General features: G+C 41.1%; 1 long non-coding RNA gene across 1 annotated transcript; it reads left to right on the plus strand.

Annotated features, from left to right (window-relative positions):
* The first annotated feature begins 12,058 nt into the window (after positions 1-12,058).
* On the plus strand, positions 12,059-12,480 carry LOC119788206. Its single transcript, XR_005281434.1, has 3 exons — positions 12,059-12,142; positions 12,308-12,329; positions 12,409-12,480. It is a non-coding gene; the product is annotated as an uncharacterized LOC119788206 (long non-coding RNA).
* Positions 12,481-15,002: the final 2,522 nt, after the last annotated feature.

A 15,002-nucleotide genomic window follows, 5' to 3' on the forward strand; every position in this document is an offset into this window, starting at 1 on the left:
AAGAGGAGCCTTTGTAAAGCATGAGCAGCTTATTTCTTTCTTCATTGGCTTCCTGTTAAATCCAGAATAGAATTTAAAATCCTCCTTCTCAAATATAAAGCCTTAAATGGCCAAGCTCCATCTGATATCAGAGATCTGATTGTTCCTTATGTTCCTAACAGAGCACTTTGCTCTCAATCTGCAGGTTTAGTAGTGGTTCCTAGAATTTCTAAAAGTAAAATGGGAGGCAGATCTTTTAGTTATCAGGCCCCTCTCCTGTGGAACTACTACCAGTTTTAGACCCTGTCTACTTTTAAGGCTAGGCTTAAAACTTTCTTTTTAGATAAAGCATATAGTTAGAGTGGCTCAGGTTATCCTGAGCTATTTCTGTAGTTATGCTGCTATAGGCTTAGACTGCTAGAGGACATAGGGACCCCCATTTCATCATTCTGCTTCATTCTATCTCTATTCTCCCAGTCTGCAGAATCTGTTAGTTCAATCTCTAACGTTCTGCTCTCTCTACTTTTTCTCACAGTAGCTTCATCTGGTCTGTTCCTGTTTGGCTGAGACTCCATCCTGGAGAGAAATATCAGCTGTGCTGCTGCCATCAACACCTTTGTTTATAGATGCTGGAGATCTGCCTGTTTTCCAGTGTATTCCTGTTTTTCTGACCGTGACTGGCTGGATGTGCTCTCTTCATCCTCTGACATGGGAGCTGGCTCAGAGCTCGTCTGCCTGGCTGTGTGTTTCCTGGACGGGGCCGCCTGTGGAGCTGGTTGACAGTTGCCTTTTGTATCTATGCTACTTTTTGTGTCTCTGCTTCTGTCTCCTTGAACCCCAGTCGGCCTCAGCAGATGGCCGCTCACACTGAGCCTGGTTCTGCTGGAGGTTTCTTCCTGTTAAAAGGGAGTTTTTCCTTTCCACTGTCGCTACAAGCATGCTTAGTTTGAGGGATGGCATCCAAGTCAATGAGTCGATGCAATCAGCTGGTTTTCCTTAGATAAAAAACTTTGAATCAATTTGACTGTATGATCTGATTGAACTGTAAAGTGCCTTGAGATGACATATGTTGTGAATTGGCGCTATAGAAATAAACTGAATTGAATTTAGTTATTTACTCATCTATATATGTTACTTCTTGCCTGACTTGAATAAAAAAACAACCCTTAATAATTGTGACTTTTTCATTATCTGTAAAACCATTAATGATTGTCCTCTAGTAAATTTCCAAGAAATGTAGAAGTAAAAAAGTAGTTCAGAGAAACCATGTTGTGGATCAGTCACACTGAATTAATATGTGTTCCAATTAAAATCTTTGTGGTGTCAACAATTTTAATCAATCTTAATCAATTAAAACTGCTACAGCATATTCAAAACATCTAAAAAATATACTTTAAAAAATGTAAAAGGAAAGGGGGAAACTCATGGTGCCTTTTGAGTAATTTGCAAGTATAATAGTTTATAATATTTCTTACATACAAACCTTTATATATTTAAGATCATTTCTGTATAGCTTACCATGTCGATGTTCTCCTGCCGTATTGTTTCTATTCGTGGGGCCAGTGTTTTCTCATGGGAACAAAGAAAAAACAAACAAATTAATAACAAACACAAAAAACAGGGTAAGAATGCGCCGTTTAGAATATTAAGATAGATTCTTGACCTAACAGAAGAAAACTGTGATCCCATCTTGATTCAGCTGAAGCTTAAAGCTGACTGTAATTTCTAAATATTTGTTGAAGCAAATTGGGAATTTGGAATACTAACTTGGTCCAAGGGACAATTGAGTTGTAGTCTCTTCTGTTGGCACATATCATGAGAAAATTAGTTAGTAATACACTGCAAAAAGCGCAGAAAAATTCTTAAAAGAAGTGTGTTTTTTCTCTAATTTGGGCAGATAAATAAGATGGTCTGTCATAGGAATGTACGGAGCCCCTCTGATGACATGGTCAAAAAAAATGTTTAATTGTGGCCACGAAATAGTACTTCGTGGCCACGCAATAAGTTTAACGTGCGCACGAAATACTTATTAATAATATCAATAAATCCGCCCCTGTTTTCAGGCTTATGTTAACTGTAATGACTTATCTTGGACAGGCTGCTATGTAAACGGGCCTTTAGTCCTTCGTTTAGCTATGCTGCGGTTGTTTACACTACGCCATTTTCCACCTAAAATGGCGTCTTAGCAACAAATGTCACGTGACTGCCGGAGACTGACTGGGTAAGCAAATCGAGCGCACCTTAGACCTTAGAAGGCGCGCTCGATTTGCTTACCCAGTTGTCCAGGAATGATATTAATATTATTAATAAGTATTTCGTGTGCATGTTAAACTTATTGCGTGGCCACGAAGTAGTATTTCATGCGCATGAAATACTACAGGTGCTGGTCATAAAATTAGAATATCATGAAAAAGTAGATTGATTTCAGTAATTCCATTTAAAAAGTGAAACTTGTATATTATATTCATACATTACATACAAACTCATATATTTCAGATGTTTATTTTGTTTAATTTTGATGATTACAAATGACAACAAATGAAAATCTCAAAATCATCATATCAGAAAATTAGAATATTACTGAAGACCAATAAAAACAAAGGATTTATAGAAATGTTGGCCAACTGAAAATTATGAACATGAAAAGTATGAGCATGTACAGCACTCAGTATTTAGTTGGGCCTCCTTTGGCCTGTATTACTGCAGCAATGCGGCGTGGCATGGAGTCGATCAGTCTGTGGCACTGCTCAGGTGTTATGATAGCCCAGGTTGCTCTAATAGTGGCTTTTAGCTCTTCTGAATTGTTGGGTCTGGTGTATTGCATCTTCTTCTTCACAATACCCCATAGATTTTCTATGGGGTTAAGGTCAGGAGAGTTTGCTGGCCAATTAAGAACAGGGATACCATGGTCCTTCAACCAGGTACTGGTAGCTTTGGCACTGTGTGCAGGTGCCAAGTCCTGTTGGAAAATGAAATCTGCATCTCCAAAAAGTTGGTCAGCTGCAGGAAGCATGAAGTGCTCTAAAACTTCCTGGTATGTGGCTGCGTTGACCCTGGACCTCAGAAAACACAATGGACCAACACCAGCAGATGACATGGCACCCCAAACCATCACTGACTGTGGAAACTTTACACTGGACTTCAAGCAACGTGGATGAAGTGCCTCTCTTCTTTTCCTCCAGACTCTGGGACCTTGATTTCCAAAGGAAATGCAAAATTTACTTTCATCAGAGAACATGACTTTGGACCACTCACCAGCAGTCCAGTCCTGTTTCTCTTTAGCCCAGGCAAGACGCTTCTGACGCTGTCTGTGGTTCAAGAGTGGCTTGACACAAGGAATGCGACAGCAGAAACCCATGTCTTTCATACGTCTGTGTGTGGTGGTTCTTGAAGCACTCACTCCAGCTGCAGTCCACTCTTTGTGAATCTCCCCCACATTTTTGAATGAGTTTTGTTTCACAATCCTCTCCAGGGTGTGGTTATCTCTCTTGCTTGTACACTTTTTTCGACCACATCTTTTCCTTCCCTTCGCCTCTCTATTAATGTGCTTGGACACTGAGCTCTGTGAACAGCCAGCCTCTTTAGCGATGACCTTTTGTGTCTTGCCCTCCTTGTGCAAGGTGTCGATGGTCGTCTTTTGGACAACTGTCAAGTCAGCAGTCTTCCCCATGATTGTGTAGCCTATAGAACTAGACTGAAAGACCATTTAAAGGCTTTTGCAGGTGGTTTGAGTTAATTAGCTGATTAGAGTGTGGCACCAGGGGCCATCAATTTTGAACCTTTTCACAATATTCTAATTTTCTGATATGATGAATTTGAGATTTTCATTTGTTGTCATTTGTAATCATCAAAATTAAACAAAATAAACATCTGAAATATATGAGTTTGTATGTAATGTATGAATATAATATACAAGTTTCACTTTTTAAATGGAATTACTGAAATCAATCTACTTTTTCATGATATTCTAATTTTATGACCAGCACCTGTACTTCATGGCCACAATTAAAAATTTTTTTTGACCATGTCATCAGAGGGGCTCCGTAGGAATGAGTATGTTTGCTCACATAAAAAGATAATTAGATGTTATGAACTTAATATTTTACTTATTTTAAATGTAAATAAATGTCACACCAGCAAATTGTCTCACCCTATTACTTTAAATAAAGGGAAAATCCACTCAGTTAGAGAAAAGTTGATTTATTTATATTTCAGTTTCTGCAGTCTATATATATCTATTTGAATGCAGGGTCCACAACAAGTGCCAGGACCAGTTCTACAGGGGCACTGGCCCCCTGCTGGTCCCTATCTAGAGACGTCTATGTTCTTCTGGTGAAGTTAAGAGTAAAAGTTGGCATCCCCATCTTCCACTTTGACACGTGATAAAACAGCAGCTGAGATTAAAATATGATTTACATATAATTGAAAAATCTTGCAACATTAGTTTATAAATACACTAGCCAAGAATTTACACTTTTAAAGGTACACTATGCAACCGGTGTTGATTTTCCAGCGAGGCTCCCCCCAGAGGTCGAAAGTATAAGTGCACTGTTCTCCTGGTTTCTCCGTCAAGCCAGGCGCGGTTGTTTTCAGCTTAGCAGACAGGCGAACGCAACGAATGACCAAGCATCTGACGCGCATGACGTGCCGCAAACGCGCTGCTGCTCGAGATGGAAAAATTTAATTTTTGCTGCTCGACGCACCGCGTCAAACAATCAAAGAAGCTGATCTGGGAGCTGGCAGGGAGAGACACAGCATGATCAGCGCTATGATCACTCCTCTTAAACAGTTTATTGACGCCTAAATTAACTTAAAATGCAGAAATCTGCCGGCAGAATATGTTTGCTTTTATTATCCTGCTGCCTGCAGTTTGGATTATTTAGATGAAAAACACCTACCAGCTGCAGCGGTGAACCGCGAGGAGGCGACCCGGCCAGAGGCTGCTGATGAAGGGATTCCAACTGTCGGCGCACCGCTGGTATGTGGGGGTCTGAGCGGCTCCGACAGAAAAAATATTGTAAGGCAGGATGATAATCTGAATGAACTGACGGCACTGATTACGTTTTCAGGTGTATTTTCTCACTTAAAAACATATTAAAACTACTTTATTCCCACTGATCACAGCAAATATAGCTGCAAGGCAGAGAAAGGATAGTGAAGCTCCGCCCAACGCGCGTCAGACACACTTTTGCACCAGAGCAGCAAAGCTGCTTCAGCAGCGCGTCAGAACTAACTGGTACAAGCAGTGCTGCGTCCGGTGTGAAAGCAGCACTGCACAAAGATCGCCACTGTGCTAGCTAGCATGCTTTTAACTGGGGGGTGTAGCAGTTCTCGCCGTAAAGCAAGACCGACTCTCGCGAGACTTCTGAGCCTGTGGGTGCGGGTCAGTGATCCTGCAATTGCAAGTGCGGTATTTCCCCCACAGACCACCAGGGCGGCCGAGAAAACCTTTGTTCAACCTGAAATGACTCATTTAATCATCCAAAACGTTATGGAACACATTAATTAACTGAAAAATGTTGCATAGTATGCCTTTAATTACAAACAGCCTAATGCCCAAAATTTCAACTGATAATTAAAAACGAGGGTCACTGGAGCTTTGACTTAGCTATACCATGTATATTTTTAAGAATTTTAAAGGTTTTACTTCATGTTTTCACTGTATTCTCATTGTGTCATCTGCCTACAGTTTAGAAATAATGTTTAGTCTTTGCCACTAACACATGTGCAGTGATAAGAAGGAGTTTCCTAAATCCAAAATAGGTCTGTTTGTTTGTTTGCTTTTCTGCCATTGCTGTTCTGGGAACAGACTCTGTTCTCAGAGGAATGCTGTTTAACTGCAGCTATGAGCAGAAAGACAGTCAAACCTGTTTCTTGACATTTGTAGTAGGTCACTACTTCATAATCTTATGTATAGATGTTGCATTTGACATATTTATTCATATAAATTCATATAAAAGCATGTTGGGTTTTAGCTCTCCTTACTTTACTGGTGTTAAACTCTTTATCTCATTCACATATCTACAGAGCCTGAACGCTGAAGATTATGCTCGAAGTCATGGTGTGTGACGACTCACTCTAAAGCAACCTGTGGTTGAAGCACTTTTGGTTTTAAGCACACGGAGGCCCGTCCTCCAATGCACATTCAAGGGGAGGGGATGGGATGGGAGGGCAGGAATACATGGAGGGAACAGTTAAGCAGGAAAACTACGAGTGTTCAACCACTTTCAAAGCAAACTTCTTTCTGAAACAAACCAGTTAAAACTTGTTTTTAAGGTTGGGAAATATAACATGGAGTATTATCCCTAAATGTTCTTAGATCATCTTCAGTTAATGTATTACTGGTTAATGTATTAATACTTTGCACATAAAATTATGTATCTGTGTTTCATTTTTTTTTATAAAACTGTATTTTTTGTTTGATTAGGTTAGTTAACATAATATTTTGCCCAGGATCATAAAAGTGTAAATTAATTAATGTTACATTGGTGATCAGTTCTATGGTTCATGTTTTTTTTAATACTGCAGCTTAAACAGCCCAGAGCTGTATGCTGAGAATTAGAACAGATAATATGGAAGAGAAGAGTTATTGGGCAAAAGAACATATTATATGAAGGATAGAAAGTTGGCCACTCTGAAGAATAAAAAGAAAAACATTAATAAAGCCTTTTTCCAGGGTGGAAACATCTGATTCTGGGGGGCACAGCCTTCCAGTGCCACCCTATGTTCCTGGGAATCAGACAGTCGACCAGTTTGGACCAGTAGGTTGAGAGGCAATAGAGTTACTGGTGAAGACACATTCTCTAACTTTGCCTGCAAGCTAAACTCTTGTGGTATTTGTGGTTGAGAAAACACCCAAGAATGCATCTTGTACAGCTCCAGCTTCAAACATCATCGAGCATTGATACGGAATCAAGTTGTGTATGTTTACCTGAAAAATTATTTAATAGAGCTCAAATTTTCAAAGAGTCAAAAGTTACAGCGTTGCTTTAAGAAGTGCATGCTTTTCAGAGGCCAAGATTATTAAAATTATATTCATAAAAAAAATTGTTATTAACTTGAAATAGAGGGATAACTTATTTTCTGAATTGCTAGTAAGAATTCTAATGAAATTCTTCTCTACAAATTTGGTTAGAAGGCCTGATTGTTTCACAAAGCTTTATCTGATCTTCCTTGTGATTAATTTACAAATACACCTTAAAACAAAGAGGAGTGCTGCTGCTGCTAGAATTGCCATAACTCCATTTAGTCAAATATTTCAACAGGCAACGTTCGAATGAAAAACATTTTTTATCTATCCAGTATTATCCCTCAGCGAACCTTTGTGGATGTTAAACAAAGTGACTACCTTTATCTTTTTACATTCAAATACAAGGCAGATGACAGTTTAGTGTTCTTTTTTCAACAAGTGGAACAAATGTGTATACTTAGATTAATATTTAACTTAGTTCCTATAAAAACATAAATGTCTACACTATTACCTAATTAACATAGCTAAATGTTTTCATATAATTTCTTAATATGCTGTTACTTTTAATCGTTTATAGTTTAACTAACCATATACAATAAAAGAAGAAAAACTTTGTCACCTTTGGTTATTGTTGTGTTCTTTGTTTTCTTCAGCCATTACACTAAGAAGCTGAAGAAAACAAGGGGGGGTCAAATAATTTATTTGAACTACTGTAGTTATTTTTTTTCCTTTGCCTCTTTACTGATTTCATTGTGTGTCAAGTGGTTCAGTTGTGTCTTTTGTTTAACTTCTCTGAAGCACTCACACTCGTACTCGTCGTCTCCCGCTTTATCCGGTACCGGGTCGCGGGGGCAGCAGACTAAGCAGAGACTCCCAGACTTCCCTCTCCGCAGACACTTCCTCCAGCTCCGTTGGGGGAAGCCCTAGGCGCTCCCAGGCCAACCGAGAGACATAGTCTCTCCTGCGTGCCATGGGTCGTCCCCTGGGCCTCCTCCCGGTGGGACGTGCGTGGAACACCTCCCGAGGGAGGCGTCCAGGGGGAATCCGAAGAAGATGTCCGAGCCACCTCAACTGACTCCTCTCGATGTGGAGGAGAACCAGCTCTACACTGAGCCTCTCCCGAATGACCGAGCTCCTCACCCTATCTCTAAGGGAGAGCCCAGCCACCCCACGGAGAAAGCTAATTTCAGCCGCTTGTATCCAGGATCTCGTTCTTTCGGTAATGATCCAGATTTCATGACCATAGGTGAGGGTAGGAACGTAGACCGACTGGTAAATTGAGAGCTTTGCCTTTTCGCTCAGCTCTCTCTTCCCCACGACAGACCGGTGCAGCGTCCGCATTATTGCAGCAGCCGCACCAATCCGTCTATCGATTTCACGCTCCATTCTTCCCTCACTCGTGAACAGGACCCCAAGATACTTGAACTCCTCTACTTGAGGCAGGGACTCTCCTCCAACCTGAAGGGGACAAGCCACCTTTTCCCAGTCGAGAACCATGGCCTCGGACTTGGAAGAGCTTATTCTCATCCCTGCTGCTTCACATTCGGCTGCGAACCGCCCCAGCGCAAGCTGTAGGTCTTGGCAGGAGGGAGCCAGCAGAACTACGTCATCCCCAAAAAGCAGGGACGAGATCCGCTGGTCCCCAAACCAGACCCCCTCCGGTCCTTGGCTGTGCCTAGAAATCCTGTCCTTAAAAGTTATGAACAGGACTGGTGACAAAGGATAGCCTTGTTGGAGTCCAACATGCTCTGGGAACAGGTCCGACTTAATGCCGGCAATGCGAACCAGACTCCTGCTCCGCTTGTACAGAGAACGGATGGCCCCTAATAAAGGGCCCCCGACTCCATACTCCTGGAGCACCCCCCACTGGGGGGCACAAGGGACACGGTCGAATGCCTTTTCCAAGTCCACAAAACACATATGGACTGGTTGGTCAAACTCCCATGAACCCTCAAGCACCCTGCAGAGCGTATAGAGCTGATCCACTGTTCCACGGCCAGGACAAAAACCACACTGCTCCTCCTGCAGCCGAGGTTCGACAATCAGCCGGACTCTCCTCTCCAGCACCCTGGCATAGGCCTTTCCGGGGAGGCTGAGAAGTGTGATTCCCCGATAGTTGGAACACACCCTCCGGGCCCCCTTCTTGTGGAGGGGAACCACCACCCCAGTCTGCCAATCCAGGGGGACTGTCCCCGACCTCCACGCGATGTTAAAGAGACGTGTCCACCATGACAGCCCGACAACATCCAGAGCTCTAAGATACTCAGGACAGATTGTCACCGTGGAGTTTTTTGACCACCTCGGTGACTTCAACCTTCTTCCCCCACGGAAGGCATGTCTGTCGGGTTGAGGAGAACCTCAAAGTATTCCTTCCATCGCCCGACAATATCCTCCTTCAAGGTAAGCAGCTTTCCACTCCCACTGAAAACAGTGTTAGTGAAGCACTGCTTTCCCCTCCGGAGGTGGCGGGGGTTTTGCCAGAATCGCTTTGAGGCCAACCGATAGTCTTTTTCCATGGCCTCTCCGAACTCCTCCCAGGCCGGAGATTTTGCCTCTGCAACCGCCCGGGCCGCGACACGCTTGGCCTCACGGTACCTGCTTGCTGCTTCAGGAGTCCAACAAGTCAGCCAAGCTCGATAGAACTCCTTCTTCAGCTTGACAGCATCCCTTACTATCGGTGTCCACCACCGGGTTCGGGGATTGCCACCACGACAGGCACCGCAAACCTTACGGCCACAGCTACGGGCAGCCGCATCGACAATAGAGGCAGAGAACACAGCCCATTCGGACTCCATGTCTCCAACCTCCCTCGGAACCTGAGAGAAGCTCTCCCGGAGGTGGCAGTTGAACACGTCCCTGACCGAGGGTTCCACCAGACGTTCCCAGCAGACCCTCACTACTCGTTTAGGCCTGCTGAGTCTTTCAGGCTTCCTCCTCTTCCAACGTATCCAACTCACCACCAGGTGGTGGTCGGTGGACAGCTCCGCCCCTCTCTTCACCCGGGTGTCCAAGACATGCGGCCGAAGATCAGAAGATACGACTACAAAGTCGATCATCGACCTTCAGCCTAGGGTGTCCTGGTGGCAAGTGCACAGATGGACATCCTTATGCCTGAACATGGTGTTCAATATGGACAATCCATGACTTGCACAGAAGTCCGATAATGAGACACCACTCGGGTTCAGAGCTGGGGGCCCTTTCCTCCCGATCACGGCCCTCCAGGTGTCACTGTCGTTTCCCACGTGGGCGTTTAAGTCTCCCAGTAGAATGATGGAATCCCCGGGAGGGGCACTTTCTAACACCCTCCCCAGGGATGCTAAGAAGGCCTAGTACTCCGTACTGCCGTTCAGCCCATAGGCCGAAACAACTGTCAGAGTCCTCTCTTCAACCCGAAGGCGAAGGGATGCGACCCTCCCGTCTACCGGGGTGAACTCCAACACGAGACGGCTGAGATGGGGGAAGACAAGCAGCCCCACCCCCGCCCTCCGCCTCTCCCCGCGGGTCAATCCAGAGTAGAAGAGAGTCCAGCCTCTCTCAAGGAGCTTGGTTCCAGAGCCCTGGCTGTGCGTAGAAGCGAGCCCAACTATTTCTAGCCGGTATTGCTCCACCTCCCGCACAAGCTCGGGCTCCTTCCCCACCAGTGAGGTGACATTCCCCAGAGCCAGTTTAAGCGCCCGCGGATCAGGTCGCCGAGGTCTCCGCCTCTGGCTGACGCCCAATCCACTTTGCACCGGACCGTCATGGCTCCCCCTGCAGGTGGCTGGCCCACTGGGGGATGGCCTCGCATCGCTCCTTCGGGCTGGGCCCGGCCAGGTCCCGCGAGGAAGAACCCGACCACCAGGCCTGGCTCCAGGGTGGGATCCCGGCTCCGCCATACCGGGCGACGTCACTTGCCTTGCTGTATTTCTCGTCATGAGGGTTTTTGAACCGCTCTTCGTCTGACCTGTCACCCAGAGCCTGTTTGCCTTTGGAGACCCTACCAGGGGCGTTTAGATTTAGGTTTCAGTGCCTGGGATCACTATGTTTTTCCCCATTGTTTATCTAAAAAAAAGGCATCAGATAGCTGTGAATCGGGCAAAAGATGACAGCAACAATCCAGTCATCTTTGTTATCTTTAAAAGGACTGTAGGAAGTTCTGTACTATAATTCTTCTTAAAGCACGATTATAAATGCAGACAAGCAAGGTCACAAATACATTTACAGATACACTGGAATAATCATTCTTTAAATGAAAATATTTACAAGAATGTTTAATTAAGGGATTGTTTGGTTACAAAATGATATGACATGCATATCAACAATGGTAAACATCTACTCCAAATGACTAAATCCATCTGATCGTATTTCTTCATTTCTGTTTTCTTACAATATAATTCCATGTTGTCAAATAATGTTCTTCCCCTGAGATAAAAAATACTGTTTGCCAAAGCTAGTGTAGGCCTAATGCTCTGTACTGTGCACCATAAACTAACAGTTAAAGTAGCAAAAAAGCAAAAGGGTTTTTTCCTGGGATCATAAAAGCACAAAAAGTTGTACTTTCTTTTTTTTCATTCATCATCATGTTTTTTTTTTGGTAAACAATCTTTTAGAATCTCTAGCTGAAAGTGGTGAATGTCTAAAACAAAAAGACATCAGATAAAAAATGAAAAAAAGTCAGTTATATTAGCATAGAAACCGGAATAATTGCTATGCTACCAAAACACATGTTCTCAAAACGTGCTACCAAACGTGATGTTTAGTGATAGCACACAGAACAGACTTGCAAATATGAAGGTCAGATGACTGTAAAGTTAAGCTGATGCATGTGTGGTTTAGTGTCCTGCGTTTTCTAACAGTAACTTTAGAATTATTTTCCTTTTTGTAAATAAATCACTTTCTAAAGATGTGCAACTTTGTATGTGTGAGCTACTTGGGATGGGAAGAGGATGGATCCACTCTTTAATATGTTATGGTCTGGCAACCCTAGACGGGTCGTAACACAGTAAAAGAAATTATATTGTTTTGCATAAATGTAAAAAACGTCCACAATGTCTTCTGAGGCCGTTTTCTCAAAGTTTGGATGATAACTTAATCTGATCCTTTGCAGTTGTCCAGCCTATATAAGTATACCCTGTACACTCGTTCCCACTACCAACATCTCACAAAGAGAATTAGATCTTCACAGAAACACTTCACAGGAGTATTTCCTCAAAGGTAGAGTATAGAAATATTATTTTATATTGAAAAAATTTTCTTAGCCTGTCACCTTTTACATAGACTGTCTTACACAGGACAAAATACTAATGTTTTAAAATAAAATATGACATTTTGAGAAAACAATACAACCTAAATTCTATTCTATTTTTTTTATTCTGACAGTGGAAGTCAAGCTCTTTAAGAGGTAAGTCTTTGTGTTTTTTTCCAATATAAAACAGTTTAAGTCATTCTACTAAAAAAAGTTTGTTTTTGTCTTTTTAAAGATGAAGGCCCTTTTCCTCTCAGTTGTTTTCCTTCATCTTTTGATTTTAATACAAAGTGTTGAGGTAAGGATGTTCATTTTTAAATCACACTTGCCCTTAAGTCAAAGGATTATTTAAACAAGATTAAATCATGCAAATTTAGAATCCATGAAAGAATGTTATATAGTAAATAGCTGTTAATTTTGTTCCTTTGAATCATCATCTGTCTGACTTCTTGATGAGAGAGTGTAATCCAATTTAGTAGGAATACCGGGATAATGTTTATCCCACTTACGACACTCAGAAAAGCTTTGCTTTACGAATGATTTTTGTTGTGTGTTTTTGTGTGTTGTCTTTTTTACTGTTTAAGAATGCATGTACTTTAACATAATTTTGCAGGAAATCAGACCACATGGCTTTTCTGTTTTACAATGAGTGTTTTCTGTTTATTCCTGCAGTATGAATTTGGAGATATCATTGCATTCCCCAGAAAATGTCCCTGTACTGACAAAATTATGTACAAGCACTATGCTTTGTATGTGGATGGTGAGATCCCTGGTGCTGATGGTGACATAATCCACCGAGTAGGTGAGTATTCCACTAAAAGTGAAAACTATTTAAAAACCGTTATAATTAAAAGTGTGTTGTTTGAAAATGACCATTGAGAAAATATATTTAAAAACATTTTTATTTTTTTGCTGACTGGCAAAGAAAGTGACTAGATGATGCATGAAACCTAAAAGTGTCTTACATGGTATCCACAATTGTTTACACTCAATTTTCAGCTTGTCAATTATTTAAAGGTTTGGTTTCATCAAATAGGAATAAACAATGCTTAGATATTTTATTTCTTTCAACTTTGACAGGATTTCCCCTAATGAATGACATCACGTTTGGTCATCTTAAAGATGAGAAGGAACACCACAAAGAAAATGTTCCAGGTCTTCCTAAACCAAGCAAGGAGGAAATCAAAAAAGGCATCGAGGCTGTGCGTAGTAAACCTGATCTATATGGTCCATTCAAAAACAACTGTGAGCACCTTGTTACCTATCTGCGAACGGGTGAAGCTAACTCAAAACAGGTATGTTGTTAATCTAAAAGCGTTCCACCGCTGTCTGTATTTTGCTGAAAAGATCACAAAACACTAGAACACTTGCAGAGGGAAACCATGTTTTAATTTTATTTCTTTATGTGAAAAATAAAATGCAAAATTGAAGAATGCATGATTTTATACAATTGTAGATTCTTACATATTTGCATATAGCCCATATACTAAACCCAAAATGTCTACACACTACTCTTTGGATTAATATTTTAAAAAGTACAAAAATAAACATACGAATAGAAATGAGGATGGAACACACATTTAGCTTGTTTTTTTTTTGTCCTTTTTATTGGCTTTAAAAAAAACATGAATGAAAAGGGATTATCTTATTAAATTAAAGCCTTCTGTGTTGTGAACTTTTGCAGCTGTACCAAGTTATTTTCATTGGCTGAGTACCTTCCTGTTAAAAGTTTATTTATTTTCTAGTGAAATATCTTTTAATTTAACCAATACTTTAGTTTTAGTCTGCATCATTCAAATAAGTTACTTATGTTTTTTTTTTAAAGTAAAACTTTGTTTCACTTATAACCCTCTGCTATCGTTTCAGGCATCTGACATAAACTCTGTTCTTTTCACAGTCTGAAACCATCATAGGATGTTTTCCTTGCTTTGGCAAAAAGGAATGTAGTGTTTGGGACAAACTTGTGAAGGAGATGATGGAAAATGAAAAACGTGAGGCGAATTGTAATTCTAGCTGTGAAAGGTCTAATGTCGCAGGAGGTTAAAACTGTGTTAAGTGGAAATTTTGCATTCTCTCTGTGCATGGTAAAAAAAATAAAAATTAAAGCAATGAGCAAAACTTGTTTCCCTATTCTCTTTTTAAAGCAGTTGAATGTATTTTACAGTAATTTACATGGTGTAAAATACTTTGAACATGCTGTGAACATTTCTAAAGGTTAGTTTTCTCCATAAAAAAGAAAACAACCCAGCAATAAAAAAAAGGACTTTTGCATGTAGTCCAAATGCATAAGGTGATGAAATATTTATAATAAACATAAAAATACACATGCACACAAAAAAGTACTAATTATAAAAATCTAGTTGTTCTTTCCAAACTTCCCATGTAAAGAAAAGGGTTATGATTACCTCAAGCAATCCATCAATTAACCCAATTTACTAAGATGTATGTCATTAGACAGCCACCTGCCCAGAGACTCGTGATCCCTCCCCATCCAGCTTGGCTGAATTTTACAATAAACTACTCCCTTGAGTTTGTGTCCATGCCTGATTCAGCATGTGGGTCCAAAAGGTTCAACCAGACATGACAGCTACAGATTAAAGAGTAATAATAAAAGCTTCAAACATGCATGTAGTAACATGTTAGTCGAAAGAAGACAAAGATTATAGTAGATTCTTCTAAGTACTTAAAAAAAGTAAAACTTAGTCTTTAGTTAATTAATTTTAGTTATTGGGATAGAAAGGGATGAATGAAAGTGGCTTTTATACAAAAATTAATGAAGAAAGTAATATAATAATAGATATAATAATAAATAAATAAAGTGAATTTAAG

Source organism: Cyprinodon tularosa, unplaced genomic scaffold (genome assembly GCF_016077235.1).
Source record: "Cyprinodon tularosa strain WSP-4 unplaced genomic scaffold, ASM1607723v1 ctg311, whole genome shotgun sequence".
In the NCBI taxonomy this organism is placed as follows: domain Eukaryota; kingdom Metazoa; phylum Chordata; class Actinopteri; order Cyprinodontiformes; family Cyprinodontidae; genus Cyprinodon; species Cyprinodon tularosa.